The following is a 15,000-nucleotide window of genomic DNA, read 5'->3' on the forward strand; positions in this document are numbered from 1 at the left end:
AGATTTTAGATCTGGAAAGGCCTTTAGAAAATGAAATGTTAGAAAATGGCTTGCCAGAGCTAGACAGGATCTTTGGATATAGCATGTTAGACTATAGAATATCAGAGTTGGATGGAACCTTAGAACATAAGAATGTTAGAGCATGGCATGTCAGAACTGGAAGGGACCTTAAGTTATAAAAAAGAATGTCAGAGTTAGAAGGGACTTTGTAATAGACAGTGTTAGACCTGGAATGCACTTCAGGATTTAGCATATTAGAATATAATATATTCTGATGATCATGTTCATGATGGAAGGGACTTTAAAATACAATCTGACTTTCCTATTCAAGAAACTACAAGGTCCGCTTGACTGAACTATAAAGTGCATAAAGGGAATAACCTTAATCGGCTGGGAAAGGTAGGAAGGGCTTTAAATGCCCAACAGGGGAGTTTACAATTGACCCCAGATTGTGACAGGAAATCAATCAATCAATCAGTCAGTCAATCAATATTTATTAAGTGCCTACTATGGGCCAGGAATTATGTTAAGTGTTAGGAAACCACAGGAGCTTGTTGTCCGATTTTATTCATAAAACAAATAAAGAAACTGAGATCCAGAAGAGAAAAGAGATGGACCCAAAGCTACTCAGGTAATCAGTAAGTAAACTAGAATTCAAATCTAGGTCTTCTCATTCCAAATCCAGGGCTCTCTCAACACTTAGCAGAGTTCCTGACACATAAGTAGGTATGGACTTGACTCTCCATTATAGCATGCCAACTCCATTTCATCATTTCAAAATCATAGTGCATTTTTGATCATTCAATTTCATAATCCTAATGTGAAAGAATTTTCTGTGGAAAAAAGTCTAATGAGATGTGTTCATTCTCTTCTTAGCTGAGACTAAGGGAACCTGCTGGACTGGAAACCAAAAGTACTCTACCAATTGTCTTTAGAGAAGCGGATGTACTGGGGTTTCTCACAGAAGTAGATCTGTACAGAAGGGGAAAAAGATAAACATCATTGAAGAGGGGATTTTTCCTTTGATGAAAGTGAGACTGTTGGCTTGATGAACCTTTAGGAAGTCACTTGTGTAAAACCCAAGAAACACCATCAGTGGGTTGAGAAAACTTCTTGTAACACAGATTATGGGCCCTGGAAGTCTGCCAAATACTAATAGGTAAAGTCAGGTTAAAAGATGTGACTTGGTCAGGTGTTTGCAGATAATGGCTCTATATTTAGGTGTTCTATGTCAAACATAATCAGATTCCCATGGCCTAAGAGGCCTGAGAAGGGTTTTTTTTTTATGAAAATGAGAACCCAGGCACCTTTTGAAATACAAGTTGAAGGGCCATGGAGTATGTAGGCTGATATTGGATTGCTCTGGCAATAAAGACAGTTCAGGGTCTGAAGAGATTATTTATCAGGTTGTATTTACTTCCAGCCAGTGTCCATTCAGAACATGGTGCCCTTAGGAACAGCATTCAGGCTACCCCAGAAATGTTGATATGCTGATTGTGGAATGTCATCTTCTTCATGGAATGCATAATCTCACCCCCTGCACTTTTTTTTTTTTAAACCTGAAATAATTTCTGAAGGGGTAAAGGGGAACAAGAAACTCACACAATGGGTTCCTAAACCAACATTTTTAACTTCAAAGCAGCACAGAATATTTCATTTTGTGGTCTCAATGAGGCCTGGTGAAGCCTGGCCCACTGGTAAAATAAAAATCAATTGGGTTTTAAAAAATGTATTTGAACTTACAGTTCTTATATTTCTCATGATTCAAAATGTGCCTCCAAAACACCCCTACTTCCTGGTGCTATTTGCTAATAGAGAGAGGGGAAGGATAGTAAAAGTATTGAGGTAATTTGCTAGCTACTAAACCTGGAATCCCATCCCTCACCATCTCTTTTGAAATTCTGCCCAGTCTTCTTGGGTTAACTTAGGCTTTATTTCTTCCTTGACATTCTTTAGTTAATAGTGATGTTTCTCTTTCCTGAACTCATATTGCTTTGTTTATACATCTCTTCTTGTCAGGGTCTTGTGACCAATGGCTACTAGACCCCCTAGGAAAAGAAGAAAAAACTCTGCAAGATTTTTCCCAGGATACAATGGTTAATGATCATTGAACACTGCTAAGTTCTTAATCTTCTGAGTCTACGACCTCTTATTACTTCTAGTTGACTAAAGATAGGTAGATGGTAGCTAGAGTATTGGGCCTCAGATCAGGAAGACTTGAGTTCAAATCTAGCCTCAGACACTTTCTACCTGTATGACCCTGGGCAAGTCACTTAACCTATCTGCCTCAGTTTCCTCAACTATAAAATAGGGATAATAATAGCATCTACCTCTTAGATTTGTTGTGAGGATTAAACAAGATAATATGTGCAATGTGCTTAGCATAGTGCCTGGAAAATAATAGTTGCTAAATAATTACTTATTCCCTCCCCTTTTCCCCATGTAGTATAGATTGTTACAAAATTTTCTCCCCATGGATAGACATAAAATGGAGGAATACAAATAAAAAGGCAAAAGGGTGGTACCCCAGATTGCTATACTTACCAGGGCCCTCTCACAAAGATGTGACTTTGCTCTGTTACCAAAACCCTCTGCTTTTTGTGGAATAAAGGTATTCTAACTCCTCTCCATTAGCTTGGGTGATAGGAAGGTGAGAGAAGATGGTGCTAGTTATGGCTATTGATAGCATTTTCTGCCTTCCTAACCTATATTTACCCCCTTGTCATACTCTGATTTATAGTCTAGTTATTTGTATGTGTCATTTCTCATACTACACAAATTGGGGGGGGGTAGGAACTATAGTTATCCCTTTCACATCATGACTTTTCCCACCTTGTTTTCACTCTATCATGGATTAGCATAAGAAATTAAATGGGAATCTTTTGGGAGTTTTGTGAATGTCACAGACAACATGTGAAGGCCAGTAGACAACATAGAACCTACAATCAAATATTTAACCCATATTTTACAATAAGATATTGTAAACATGCCATCAAAAAGGGAAAAAATATATTTCTTCTCTGGTATGAAGGGAAAACCAATGCAGATTTTCCAGACTGCAGGGTCACCACACCCTTAATGTGGAAGGGATATATCTTACCACCATTCCCTTCATGTCCATGTTTACATCCTTGGGCTTATCTTTGATTTTTCTATTTCTTTCATTTCTCATGTCCAAAGTATCATTTATCCCATCTCCTTAATAGTTCCTGAACCAGGCCGCTTCTCCCTATTCCAGGGAACACTTCCAACTATAAACCCTCATTACCTGTTTCCTGAGCTAACACAATATCTTCGTTATAGGTTTGCTTGCCTTCTTTCTTTTGCCACTTTAATCTATCCTTCAAACCAGAGCTGGAACAGTCTTTCTGGTATGTAGATTTGGACGTATTCTTACTTGTTTAAAAATTTTCAGTGGCTCCTTAATGACTGCTAAGCATGGTTGAACTCTCCTGGCTGATATTCAAGGGCTTTCGCAGTCTGGTGTCACCCTATCTTTATTCACTTATTGTATACTACTCCCCTCCATGACCATACCTTTCCAATTACTCCTTGCACTCTATGAAGGGACTACGTTCTTACCTCTGTATGTGCTGACTATTCCTTTTGACTATATTCCATCTCTCTCCATTGTCCGTGGAATTTCTTCTCTTTCTTTAACATTCAACTCAAAAGCTATTTCTTCAGTAAACCTTTCCTTATTTCACCCTGGTAGATGACTTTTTCCACGGGACCTTACATATCAATTTGTTTAGCACCTCTCCATTGGACTCATAATTTCATAATAGATATTAGAGCAACTGTATAGGTCCAACCTCTACACTAGACTGTAGGGCCAATGAAATCAAGGACTATCTTACCTAAAGTTTATATCTGCCTTAGAGCCTAGCAGAATGCTCAGCCTAGAGTTGGTGATTTATAAATGTTAATTTTTTATCATATATTGACATTGTTTGCATTTTCCCACCACTTAGCATTCAATGTAGCACATTCTCTCAAGCTTTTTTCCTATTATTATTCTCCCTTTTTTAGCCTATTTCCTATACTTTTGCCTCCATTTATTCACCTTCCACTCTCCAGTCTCTTGTAATCTGGTTTCTGAATCTGTCAGTCCACTGACGTTACTCTATCCAAGATTATGAATGATCTCAATTTCTAAAGCTAATGGTCTTTTCACAGTTCTCATCCTTGAACTCTGAAGCTTTAGTCACTGTTGATTACCTTCACCTCTTGGCTAATCTCTTCTCTCTTGGATTCCATGGAATTTTTCTTTGTTGGCTCTTTTTGTGCTTCCCTGACATCTTGGTCTTTTCTGGATCATCACATCTAATCACACAATCATCACACCTTTCACCCTAATATGTGGGTGTACCCAAAGACTATCCTGAGGCCTTTTGCTTTTTTTCTTCTTATTCTCTTTCTGTATCTATCTTTCTTCAGTTCTCAATGGTTCAGTTATGCATATGCTGCCCAAATGTACATTCCCAGATCTAATCTATTTCCATCAACCTAATACCTCATTGCCAAATATTTAATTGACATTTCTTAATTGGATGTTCCTTGCTATCTCAAACTTAACATGTCTAAAAAGTACTCACCGTTTTCTTCCCTAAACCTATCCCTCCCTCAAATGTCTTTGTAAAGAAGGTACCATCATACTTTCAGATACCCAGTTGGACAACCTTGGAATCACCCTTGTCTTTTCCATCTCCCTCACTCCCAATATCCAGCCAGTTGCCAAGTGTTGTTAATTATACCTCCATTAAATATCTTACATTTGTATGTTCCCTCTACTCCCATGACCATTATCCTCATTATCTCTTGACTGGACTATTGCAATAGCCTCTGAAATGTTCTCCATGCTTCTAATCTTCCCCCTCTTCAATCCCTCTTCCATATAGCTTTCATGTCATTAATATTCCTGTGACACAGATTTGGCCACATCACGTTCTTGCTCAAAATGTTTTACTGACTCTATACTTCCTCTAGGATAAAGTACAAATGTCTCAGAATTCCATTTAAAACTCTCTATAATCTGGCTCCCACCCAATTTTATAATCATTTCATATTGCTTCCTTCCATGAACTGTGCTAAAGACAAACCATTTTTCTCATTATTCCCAGAAGTCAATATGCCTTCTATAAGGGATTGGAATCCCTTACTTCCAAACCCTTGCACAGGCCTGGAATTCAGTCCTTCCTTATCTTTGCCTCTTGGAATCTCTAGATTTCTCCATGGATCACCAGGCCTCTCATAGTAGAAGCCTTTCTTGATTCCCTGAGGTAGTAATGTTTTCTCATTCCTCAAATTACCTTTCATTGCTTATCAGTGTACCTATTTAATCTCTCAATATCAAATCCTGAAAGTCAGGAACCATCAAAGTTTTTTTTCTTCTTATTTCCATGCCTAGCATAATGCTTTGCATTTAGTAGGTACATGCTTTAAAAAATTCAATTGCATGGAGTTACTCATTAATGCATTTTTGTTGAATGAGTGGATGGCTGAACGGAAGGAGGGGAGTAGAAATAGTAGACTCAGTCCCAGACTAAGTTGGGAGGTAGAGAGAAATGAAACATAAGCTCGGTTTTTATTACCCTCCTTGTGCTGCAGACAAAAGCATGACCACTGACTAATTTTGAGGAAAGTGCTATGACCTGATGCTATTTCTGCCCTTCCCTTTTTTCTTACTAATTTTACTTCTGTATCTATCATTAACTTTGCCTTCCCTTATACTGTCTCTTTCACAGATGGAATGACTGTTACTTCCTTAGCTTGAAACTCTTGAAAGCCTTCCATGAGCCCTTGAAATTAACCAGACAAATATTTATCGAGAACCCACAGTCCTTAAGGATGTGTGCCATGTACTTTAGAGTATTCATTAAATGATAAATGCAAAGATTCAGTCAGGCTTGATATAAGGAAAACAACTTCCTTAGTAATGAAAACTATCCCAAAGGGAACGGACTCTCTTTTAAGACATAGTGGGATCTCCCTCTTTGGAAGCCTTTACAAAGGGGCTACTTGTTGGGTTTGTTATAGAGGGAATACTTCATCATGGTTGGAGTTGATAGTCAGTAGGATCCCTTCCAAGTCTGCAATGCTGTGATTTTAAGTATAACAATTTGGAAGACTTGGTCCTGAGACTCAAGGCTAATTTGAGGGCTGAGAAGGGGGAGGGAACTAAGGCATACACACACACAAACACACACATATGTATTTATGTATACATACATGCATACACATATAAAGAATTTTACAGGATGGGGAGGCAAAGATTAATCATTCTCTACCTCTTTGGAGTGAGTAACCATATTTATGAGATCACAGGTATATGGAAATAATGGGAAGATATTTGGACCCAGAGTCCTTACAGCTATTCACAGACATAAAACTGACTGTGATATTAATGATCGTCTGAGTTCAATGTTATAAGCTATGTTATTTTTACAGGTGAGGAAACTGACCTAGACAGGGGTAATGAGTCCCTGAAGATCACATATCAAATTGAATTGTGGAACTAGTACTGGAACCAGGAGCCTCCTAGGCTCTAGTAGAATATGCTCCCACCACATCATGCTAAGTCAGCAAAGACTGGGTTACCACTTTTGTTCCCATTGTGTTTGAGATACTGTGTGGGCCAGGATGCTATGATGCAGACTGAGGGAACCTTAAATTACTTCTCCCTCTCCCCTTCCCACAGGGATATTGCTGGGGCAGTTTGCTGGAGGCAACTTTGTCTCCAGGTGTATTGATCAGAAACTCAGTCACGGTCTCTTTGGATAAGAAGTATGTAAGAATTTCTGTATGGACTGAGCAAGAAGCTTCTGAGACCCCATGGAAACTCCTTGCAGGTTGTTTTTGCCTGGCAAACACCGAATATGTTTTTAGTGTAAGCAATTGTTTATCTGAACCCTCAGGCTCTAGTCCATGGCACTGGATGTGGAATCCCTCCTAGGGCAAATGCTAGTGAGGCAGTCAAGTAGAGATGTCCATCATGTAGTCGGTAATACAGGGATGTACTTCAGGAAAGAGATTAAGGTTGGATATGGGAATTTGAGAATCATCTATCTAAATAATTGATTAATTTTCTATCTAAATAATCTCACCTTAGAGAGATTTTGTGATGACCAAGAAAATGTGAGTGTAGAGAGGTAAGAGAAGGCTTAGGATAAAGCTTTGGGGGATACCTATATATAATCCAGAAAAGAGGACTGAGAAGTGTTCAGGTAGGGAAGAAGGGAAATCAAGGGCTTAGGACATGGACTTAGGACATGAGTCTTAGAGTTTAGGAAGAAATCAGATTGGTCAGAGCACAGAAGAAAAGGTCTTCCAAGTAGGTAGCAGAGTATAAGAAAAGGCATGGAAGTAGGAATTAATAGATCCGTACACATATATTAAATACCTATTATATTCTAGTTGACAGGGACACAAATGCAAAAGTGCTATAGGCCCCGCCCTCAAAGAACTTGTGTGTTTAAATTAGCCACATTTTTCCTCAGGTTGAAACCAAATCTTTCTTTCTAAAACTTGGAACACTTTCTAAACTTGAAATCATCATGGATTTAGAGATAGAAGGGGTCTCTTATAAGCTATCTAGTCCACACTTTTGTTTACAGATGAGGAAACTGAGTCCCAGAGAGTCTACAGGAGGTGGTGGGGTCTCTCTTACGCTGAATCCAAATTTGCCTCTGAACCTTGCATCACTTTATCAGGTTTAGATTGTTGTGTCACAGGATCACAGATCAGAGTGGAAGGCATCTGGAAAGTCACTGAGTCTAAGGAAGGGCTGGTTGGCCACTTGTGAGAAATCTTTTGGAGGGGATTCTTCCTTCTATTCAGGTTGAACTGACTGCCCTTGGAGCCCTGTTATGACTCTGAGCTGCTGTGATTTTGTGAAACAGAGAAATTAGCACATCCACTGAAAACCTGACGGGACTAGATAAATCTCTTATTAGCTAATAATGTTATTGAGAGACAATAGGATTATAAAGTGATCCCACCTGAAACATCACTTACTAGAGGGCAAGGTAACTCACAGGGCTGTATCAGCAATCAGCTGCTAAATAGCACGGTGAAGAAGGGGCTGGGACTGCCTGAAATCAGGAAGACCTGAATTCAAATTAGCTATGTGAACCTGGGTAAGTAATTTAATCACTGTCTGCTTCAGTTTCTTCTACTGCAAAATGGGGATACCTACATCGTAGAGTAATTTGTGAGATTCACAGTGCCCAGCACACAGTAGGCACTGAAAATTCTCTTTTCCATTTTTCCTTATTGCTCACCCTTTAAGTACTCATCTGTAACATTATACCCATTATAGAGATACTGAAAACTATTTACAGAAAATTCGAATGCCAACTCTCCTGCCTCCCATTCTACTACTCTTTCAAAAGACTATGGTATGACTAAATGAAGTGCCAAGAAGGTGTTTTTAAATATTGATTCTAAACTGTTTCCCAAACCACATTTATTTGATGGACTGTGTTTGAGTAGAGGAAGAACCTCCAAGTTAAACAAGTTAGTTCTCTGATATAGAAATAGAAACCTTTGTCTATGCCCATATCACCTTCAACATGCCTGTTCTCATTTTGTCTCAGAAACTAATTAGGGTCAGGCTACGTTAACACCTGGTTGGAAGATTACCTAGGAATTTCATGTGCTGTACACTTTGAATATTGAACTGGTCATTGAACTTTGCCAGGAATAATAATAGAGAATGGAGAAATTACCTTAGGTTTAGCAATTGGCAAGTGTTGTCCCAGTTTTCAAAATGGAGAAGATGGATACCTCAAATTGTAGGCCAATGAATCTGAAATCAATTTCTTATAAAATTCTAAAATTCATTAATGACATTACAATCTGTAAGTATCAGAGTTGGAAGCGTCATTGATTACAGGTCATTGATTCTGGTCCCCTCATTTTATCAGTGAGGAAATGGAGGCCTATAGAGGTTTTACCCAAAATCATACAACTGGTAAATTGGACATGAATCCACATCCTCTTGATACCTTAAAGGGTAATCACTGAGTCAATATGGGTTCACTAAGAATATGTTCTCTTCCTCCCCCTCTATGCCTATGAATCAGTTAGCAACAGCAAGAACTTAAGTGACTACCATGTGTCAGACATTGTGCTTCATCAGAATTTATGTCACAGGAGGCAGTAATTTTGTATGATGGAAAGGGAACTGAACTTGGGTGATAGGAGATATGGTTCCAAGTTCCACCTTTGGAATTGCTAGTTGTGTGACTCTGGGAAAGCCACAACCTTTTGGAGACTTATTTTCCTTTGACATGTGGGGTTAATCTATGGGTCTCACAGGGTTATTTTGAAGCAAGCTCTTTGTAAACCTTAAAGTGATATGCTGATGTAACATGATTATTACAAGATTTGAGCAAGATATTTGAATGAGGGATACTTGACTTGGAGGAAAAAAATAAATGGGAAGATGATGGCTGTCTGCAAGTATCTGAAGGGTGGTAGGTCACTAGGCTGCACAGTGGATAGAGTGCTGGACTTGGAGTCAGGAAGACTTGACTTCAAATCCAGTCTCAGCTACATAATAGCTGTGTGATCTTGGGCAGGTCATGTAACCTCTATTTGCCTTAGTTTCTTCAACTGTAAAATGGGAATTATAATAGTACCCACTTTGTAGGATAGTTGTGAGGATCAGATAAGACAATATTGGAAAATGCTTAGCAAAAAAAAAAGTCTTTAACATACTGTGTGGCACATAGTAGGCATTATATAAGTGCTTATACCCTTTCCAAGATGAAAAGGTATTAGATTATTCTTGTGGTGTTAGCCCTGTAGGATACAATTGAGACTTAGGGGCAGAAATTACAGAGAGACAAACTTCTGTTTGTTGTCCCAAGGCAATGTGACAAACATTTCTTTTATTTTCAGTTTCAAATTTTCATTCTCCCCCCTTTTCATACTCCACCTTTTGAGAAAGAAAGAAATATAAAACCCAGCCAAGTGGCAACAGTAAATAGAAATCCAGTTTTGGAGTCAGGAAGACCTGAGTTCAAATTCAGCTATAAGCACTAATTAGCCATGTGATCCTGAGTAAGTCATTTAACCTCTGTTTGCTTCAGTTTCCTCATCTGTAAAATAGGGATAATAATAAGACCTACTTCCTGGGGTGCTGTGAAGATCAAATGATATAATAATTGTAAAACATTTAGCACAGCATCTGGCACATAGTAAGCATTATATTAATGTTAGTTATTATTTTTATTAAATATTAAGTATTGCAAAATAAAGTTCTGTATTAACCATATTCTGGAATAAAAAAATAAAAGGAAAAATAAAGAAAGGAAAAGATGCTTCAATATTCACTCTGATCCCATTAGTTCTTTCTCTGGAGGTGGATAGCATGTTTTATCATGAGTCTTTTGCAGTTGTGTATTGTGTTGATCACACTTGCTAAGTCTTTCAAGGTTGATTATTTTTTTCAATATTGCTGTAACTGTGTAAATTATTTTCCTGGTTCTGCTCACTTCACTTTGTATTAGATCATACAAATCTTCCCAGGTTTCTCTGAAACCTTCTCCTTCATCTCTTCTGATGACACAATAGTATTCCATCATATTAATTTACTACAGCTTGTTTAACCATTTCCAACTGATAGGTATCCCCTTGGTTTTGAATTCTTTGGTATACAAACAGAGCTGTTGTAAATATTTTTTATACATATGGGTTCTTTTCATTTGATTTCTTTGTAGTATAGACCTATTATTGGTATTGCTGTGTCAAAGCATATACACAGTTGAATAGAATTTTGGGAGTAATTCTAAATTGTTCTCTACAATGGTTAGTTCATACTCCACCAACAATGTATTTGGTATATTCTTACATTCCCTCCAGCATTTGTCATTTTCCTATTATGTCATCTTAGCCAGTTTCAAAGGTATGAAGTGGTACCTCTTAAGTTGTTTTAACTTGCATTTCTCTAATTATTAGTGATTTGGATCAACTTTTAATATGACTATTGATAACTGATTTTCTTCCTTTGAAAACTGCCTGTTCATATCATTTGACCTTTAATCTATTGGGGAATGACTCTTATTTTTATAAATTTGTCACAGTTTTGAGAAATAAGACCTTTATTAGAGAAACTTGCTTTTCTACTTTTCTTGTAATTTTGATTGCATTGGTTTTGTTTGTACAAAACCTTTTTAATTTTATGAAATGAAAATGATCTATTTTACTTCTCATGAACTTTTGTATCTCTTGTTTGATCATGAACTTACCCCCATCCATAGATCTGAGAGGTAATTTTTTCCACCCTCTTCTAATTTGCTTGTGAGATCACTCTTCAAATCCAAACCAAGTACCCATTTTGAGCTTATCTTGATATATGGTGTGAGGTGTTGGTCTATACCTAGTTTCTGTAGCCTACTTTCCAGTTTCCCCAGAAGTTTTCTTCTTCTTTTTTTTGCTTTTTTTTGAGGGAAATTGGGGTTAAGTGACTTCCCCAAAGTCACACAGCTAGTAAGTGTGTTAAGTGTCTGAGGCTGGATTTGAACTCAGATCCTCCTGACTCCAGGCCTGGTGCTCTATTCACTGCACCACCTAGCTGCTCCTCCCCTGAAGTTTTCATCAAATAGTGGGTTCTTTACTCAGTAGCTGGATCATGACAAACACTTCTAAAGGACCTATTATATCCAAGGCATTGATTTAGTTGTTCAGGTTGCAAAGATAAACAAAGGAACCTGAAATTTTTTGATCTTCAAATGCCAATTGGAAAGGAAGAAGGATTCTGTTAACCAGGGCTCCTTGGGAACCATTAATAGACCAAAGGCAAATGTTGCTTTTTCTACAGCATATTTGTATACAAACATATATATATTTTAATAACTAGAAAATGCTGGCAAGTAGAGTTATTTGGTTTGTGTTTTAATATCTAAATATACTGGAAGCTTCATAGGACAGAGATTTGTGTTCTCTAAACTTTGCATCTCTTCTAGCACCTAGCACAGTGTTCTGTATGGTACTAATAATCAATATTTGCTGAATGAACAAGGAAATTCCTATTCTGGTGGGGGAAAAAAGTGCCTATTACCAGGCTCTACAACCTGGAAATCAAAGCATAAAGACCTGAAAAACCAGATCTGTCCTATAAAAATGGTACCTCCCAGTTACTTTGCCAAGGATAAAGGAAACTAGACCAATTTAAAAACCAAAGATACTAAATGAAACTTTTCAAAACTTCGTCCAAATATGTCTAAGTAGAGTCAAAGAAGTGTTTGTACTATGATTCATCCATTTTTTGTCAAGAGAATTCAAGGAAGACCTTAGCCCATTTTGTAGACTGCCAGTAGTGGATTTGTGGGAGAAGGTAGACAAAAGTTGCACAGGAAGCAGACAGATGGAAAGGCTCCAATTTGCATCATAACCTGGCTCCCTCTACCTTTTCAGTCTCTTAACACCTCACTCCCTTGCATATATTCTCTGATACAGTGACATTGGACTCTGCTCTTCCACACATAAGACACTTTTCCAAACTTTGTGCATTTTTACTAGCTATCTCAAATGTCTGGAATTTTCTCCCTCCTCACCTGCTTTCAATCTTCCCTCTGTTCTCGGTTAAAATCTCACCTCCTGGAAGGAGCTTCTCTAAATTCTTATTGTTTGTGTCCTCCCTCTGAAATTACCTCTGAGTTATCCTGTAAATGTTTGCACATACTTATTTGCATATTGTTTTCCACATCAGACTGTGAGCTCCTTGAAGACAGGGACTGTTTTTATTTTTCCTTTGTGTTCCCAGAACTTGGCATAGTAACTAACATATAGTGGTGTTTAACAAATATTTCTTGACGACTTGAATTTATTTGTTTCAGAGAAGGGAGTACCCATATCTGTGATACAACAGATTCATTGGGGTTTGGGAGCATTGGGAATAGGCTCTTCACATAGGAGCAGAAGGCTCATGTATTCCTAAGGAGTGGGCAGCTCTTCTCTTCTGGAGTTCATTGCCATAACAATTCCAAGACCTTCAAGCAAATAAGCTTGTAAACTATTAAAACTAGGAGAAATTGACAGACCATCTAATTCAACCCCATCATTTTACATATGTGGAAATAGAGGATCATGGAAGTAAAATGATCTGTGAAGGTCATACAGTGACTTTGTGCTAGAACTGGGAGAGGAGCAGAGAAGTTTAGTCAATACACATGTATTAAGTGCCTTCTACATGCCAGGCACCATGGTAAGTGCTGGGAATACAAATAAAAGCAGAAAGAAAGGCAGTCCCTACCTTTACATTCCAATGGGGAAAGAAAACACTTAAAAGAAAGTTGAAAAGGAGTTCACTCACTTTCCAAAGTTTCAGCTGGCCTGCACTTGATTGCTTCCTTTTTTAGTTTAGTCTTCCTTGACCCCACTCAACTGAAAGAGTTCAGAATTTTCCTTTTTCTTTGAACCATTGGTAAGTACCTATATTCCATTTTATGTTATAGTCACATTATTATGCTTTATCTAAACTAGACTAGGGGGCAGCTAGATGGCTCAGTGAATAGAATGATGGGCCTAGAGTCAGGAAGACTCATCTTTCTGAGTTCAAATCTGGCCTCAGTTACTTATTAGTTATGTGACCCTGGGCAAATCACTTAAACCTGTTTGCCTCAGTTTCCTCTTCTATAAAATGAGCTGGAGAAGGAAATGGAAAACATTCCAGTATCTCTACCAAGAAAACTGCAAATGGGATCATGAAGAATCAGACATGACTGAAAAATGGCTATACAATTGAAGACTAGACTAGACACAAAGCTCCATAAGACTAGGGACTGAGTTGAAGTCATTTTCTTGTTCCCCAGTGCCTAGTATATAGAATATTGCACAAAGGAAGCCATGAGTAGATGTTTATTGAATGGATAAATGGGTAAACGAATGACTATGGAATAAGGAATTGTACACAAAGAGAGGCAGGTATGTTCAAAGAAAATACATAGTGCCACCCATTCCACTTCCCCTATTTCATTCATTTCAGCTGATATTGCAGCATTTATGTGGTATGGTGATATTACAAAAATGTTCTTACCTTGTTTGTCCCCTCCAAGGCCTCCCCGAAATAAGTAATGAATGAAGTTCTTTGTTTCATGTCACTTCCTCAGTAGCACCTATGCTAAGAATTTGTGTTGAAAAAGATGACTCATTCTCTTTTGGATCTAAGCACCAGGAAATGTAAATAGCTAATGCTCCAGCATGTGTGGGAATGGACTCAACACTTATGTGAATAGACCTGCTCTCTACAATGCCTCCTCCCCTTGCCTCCTAACAGCTCCCAACATGAATATTTCCTTGAGGTATCACCATTTGCTAAGCAAAGCTTTCTGGTACAATTGTCAAATATTTAATACAAGTGATATCCAATTCCTTTGTACATGGGTATGTATTGAATTGTCAGTTTAATTATTAACTAGATCATGGGTTTATTGTTTGATAGATATTTCCTGTTTAGGAAAAGGCAGGGAGTGAAAGCAGCTTAGAATACAGTGAAGGGGATTAGAAAAAAAATCTCACTTTCACAGACTCAGATACAGATAGCCACTGCAACTGAATATAAAATGAAATTCCCTTGGTCTGCCTTGCAATATGCAGAAAAGTAGTCCAACTAGATTGAAGGCATCTCTTTATCAGGGCACATGGAGGCATACTAATAGGCTACCTCCTGGAAAATGCCCTCTCTAGGAAAACCTAGGGCACGACTATAATAGATGTATGCCCAAGGGCTCAGTTGAGTTGGATGATCTAATTACAATATACAGGAGATGAAGATACATAGGTGTCAGTGAGTCAGAGTGCTGGCTATTCATGACACGTGCCGAGGTAAAGCCGCTATTTACTCTGGATGAGCCCAGTTGTTCCATGGATTCTTCTTCATTAGACAATGAAAAACAGAAAGTTTTGCTAGGCATGCCTCTGTATTTCTTTGGCTTCATCTACATTCTTTAAATCCTTAAAGAAAATACACCTTAAGGCATTTGTTGAGGTCTT

The 15,000-nt window shown here is 38.0% G+C and overlaps 1 long non-coding RNA gene across 1 annotated transcript in view; it reads right to left on the reverse strand.

The window, feature by feature from the left end:
• The window catches only part of LOC138156091 (uncharacterized), a 43,920-nt gene extending 29,691 nt beyond the window's left edge, over window positions 1-14,229 (reverse strand). The window contains exon 1 of the long non-coding RNA XR_011167060.1: window positions 14,045-14,229. This is a non-coding gene — a long non-coding RNA (uncharacterized lncRNA). The remainder of the gene's footprint in view (window positions 1-14,044) is intronic.
• Window positions 14,230-15,000: the final 771 nt, after the last annotated feature.

Source organism: Petaurus breviceps, unplaced genomic scaffold (genome assembly GCF_028583685.1).
Source record: "Petaurus breviceps papuanus isolate PSGF00001 unplaced genomic scaffold, PetGlider_PUasm1.0 98, whole genome shotgun sequence".
NCBI classification, from domain to species: Eukaryota; Metazoa; Chordata; class Mammalia; order Diprotodontia; family Petauridae; genus Petaurus; species Petaurus breviceps.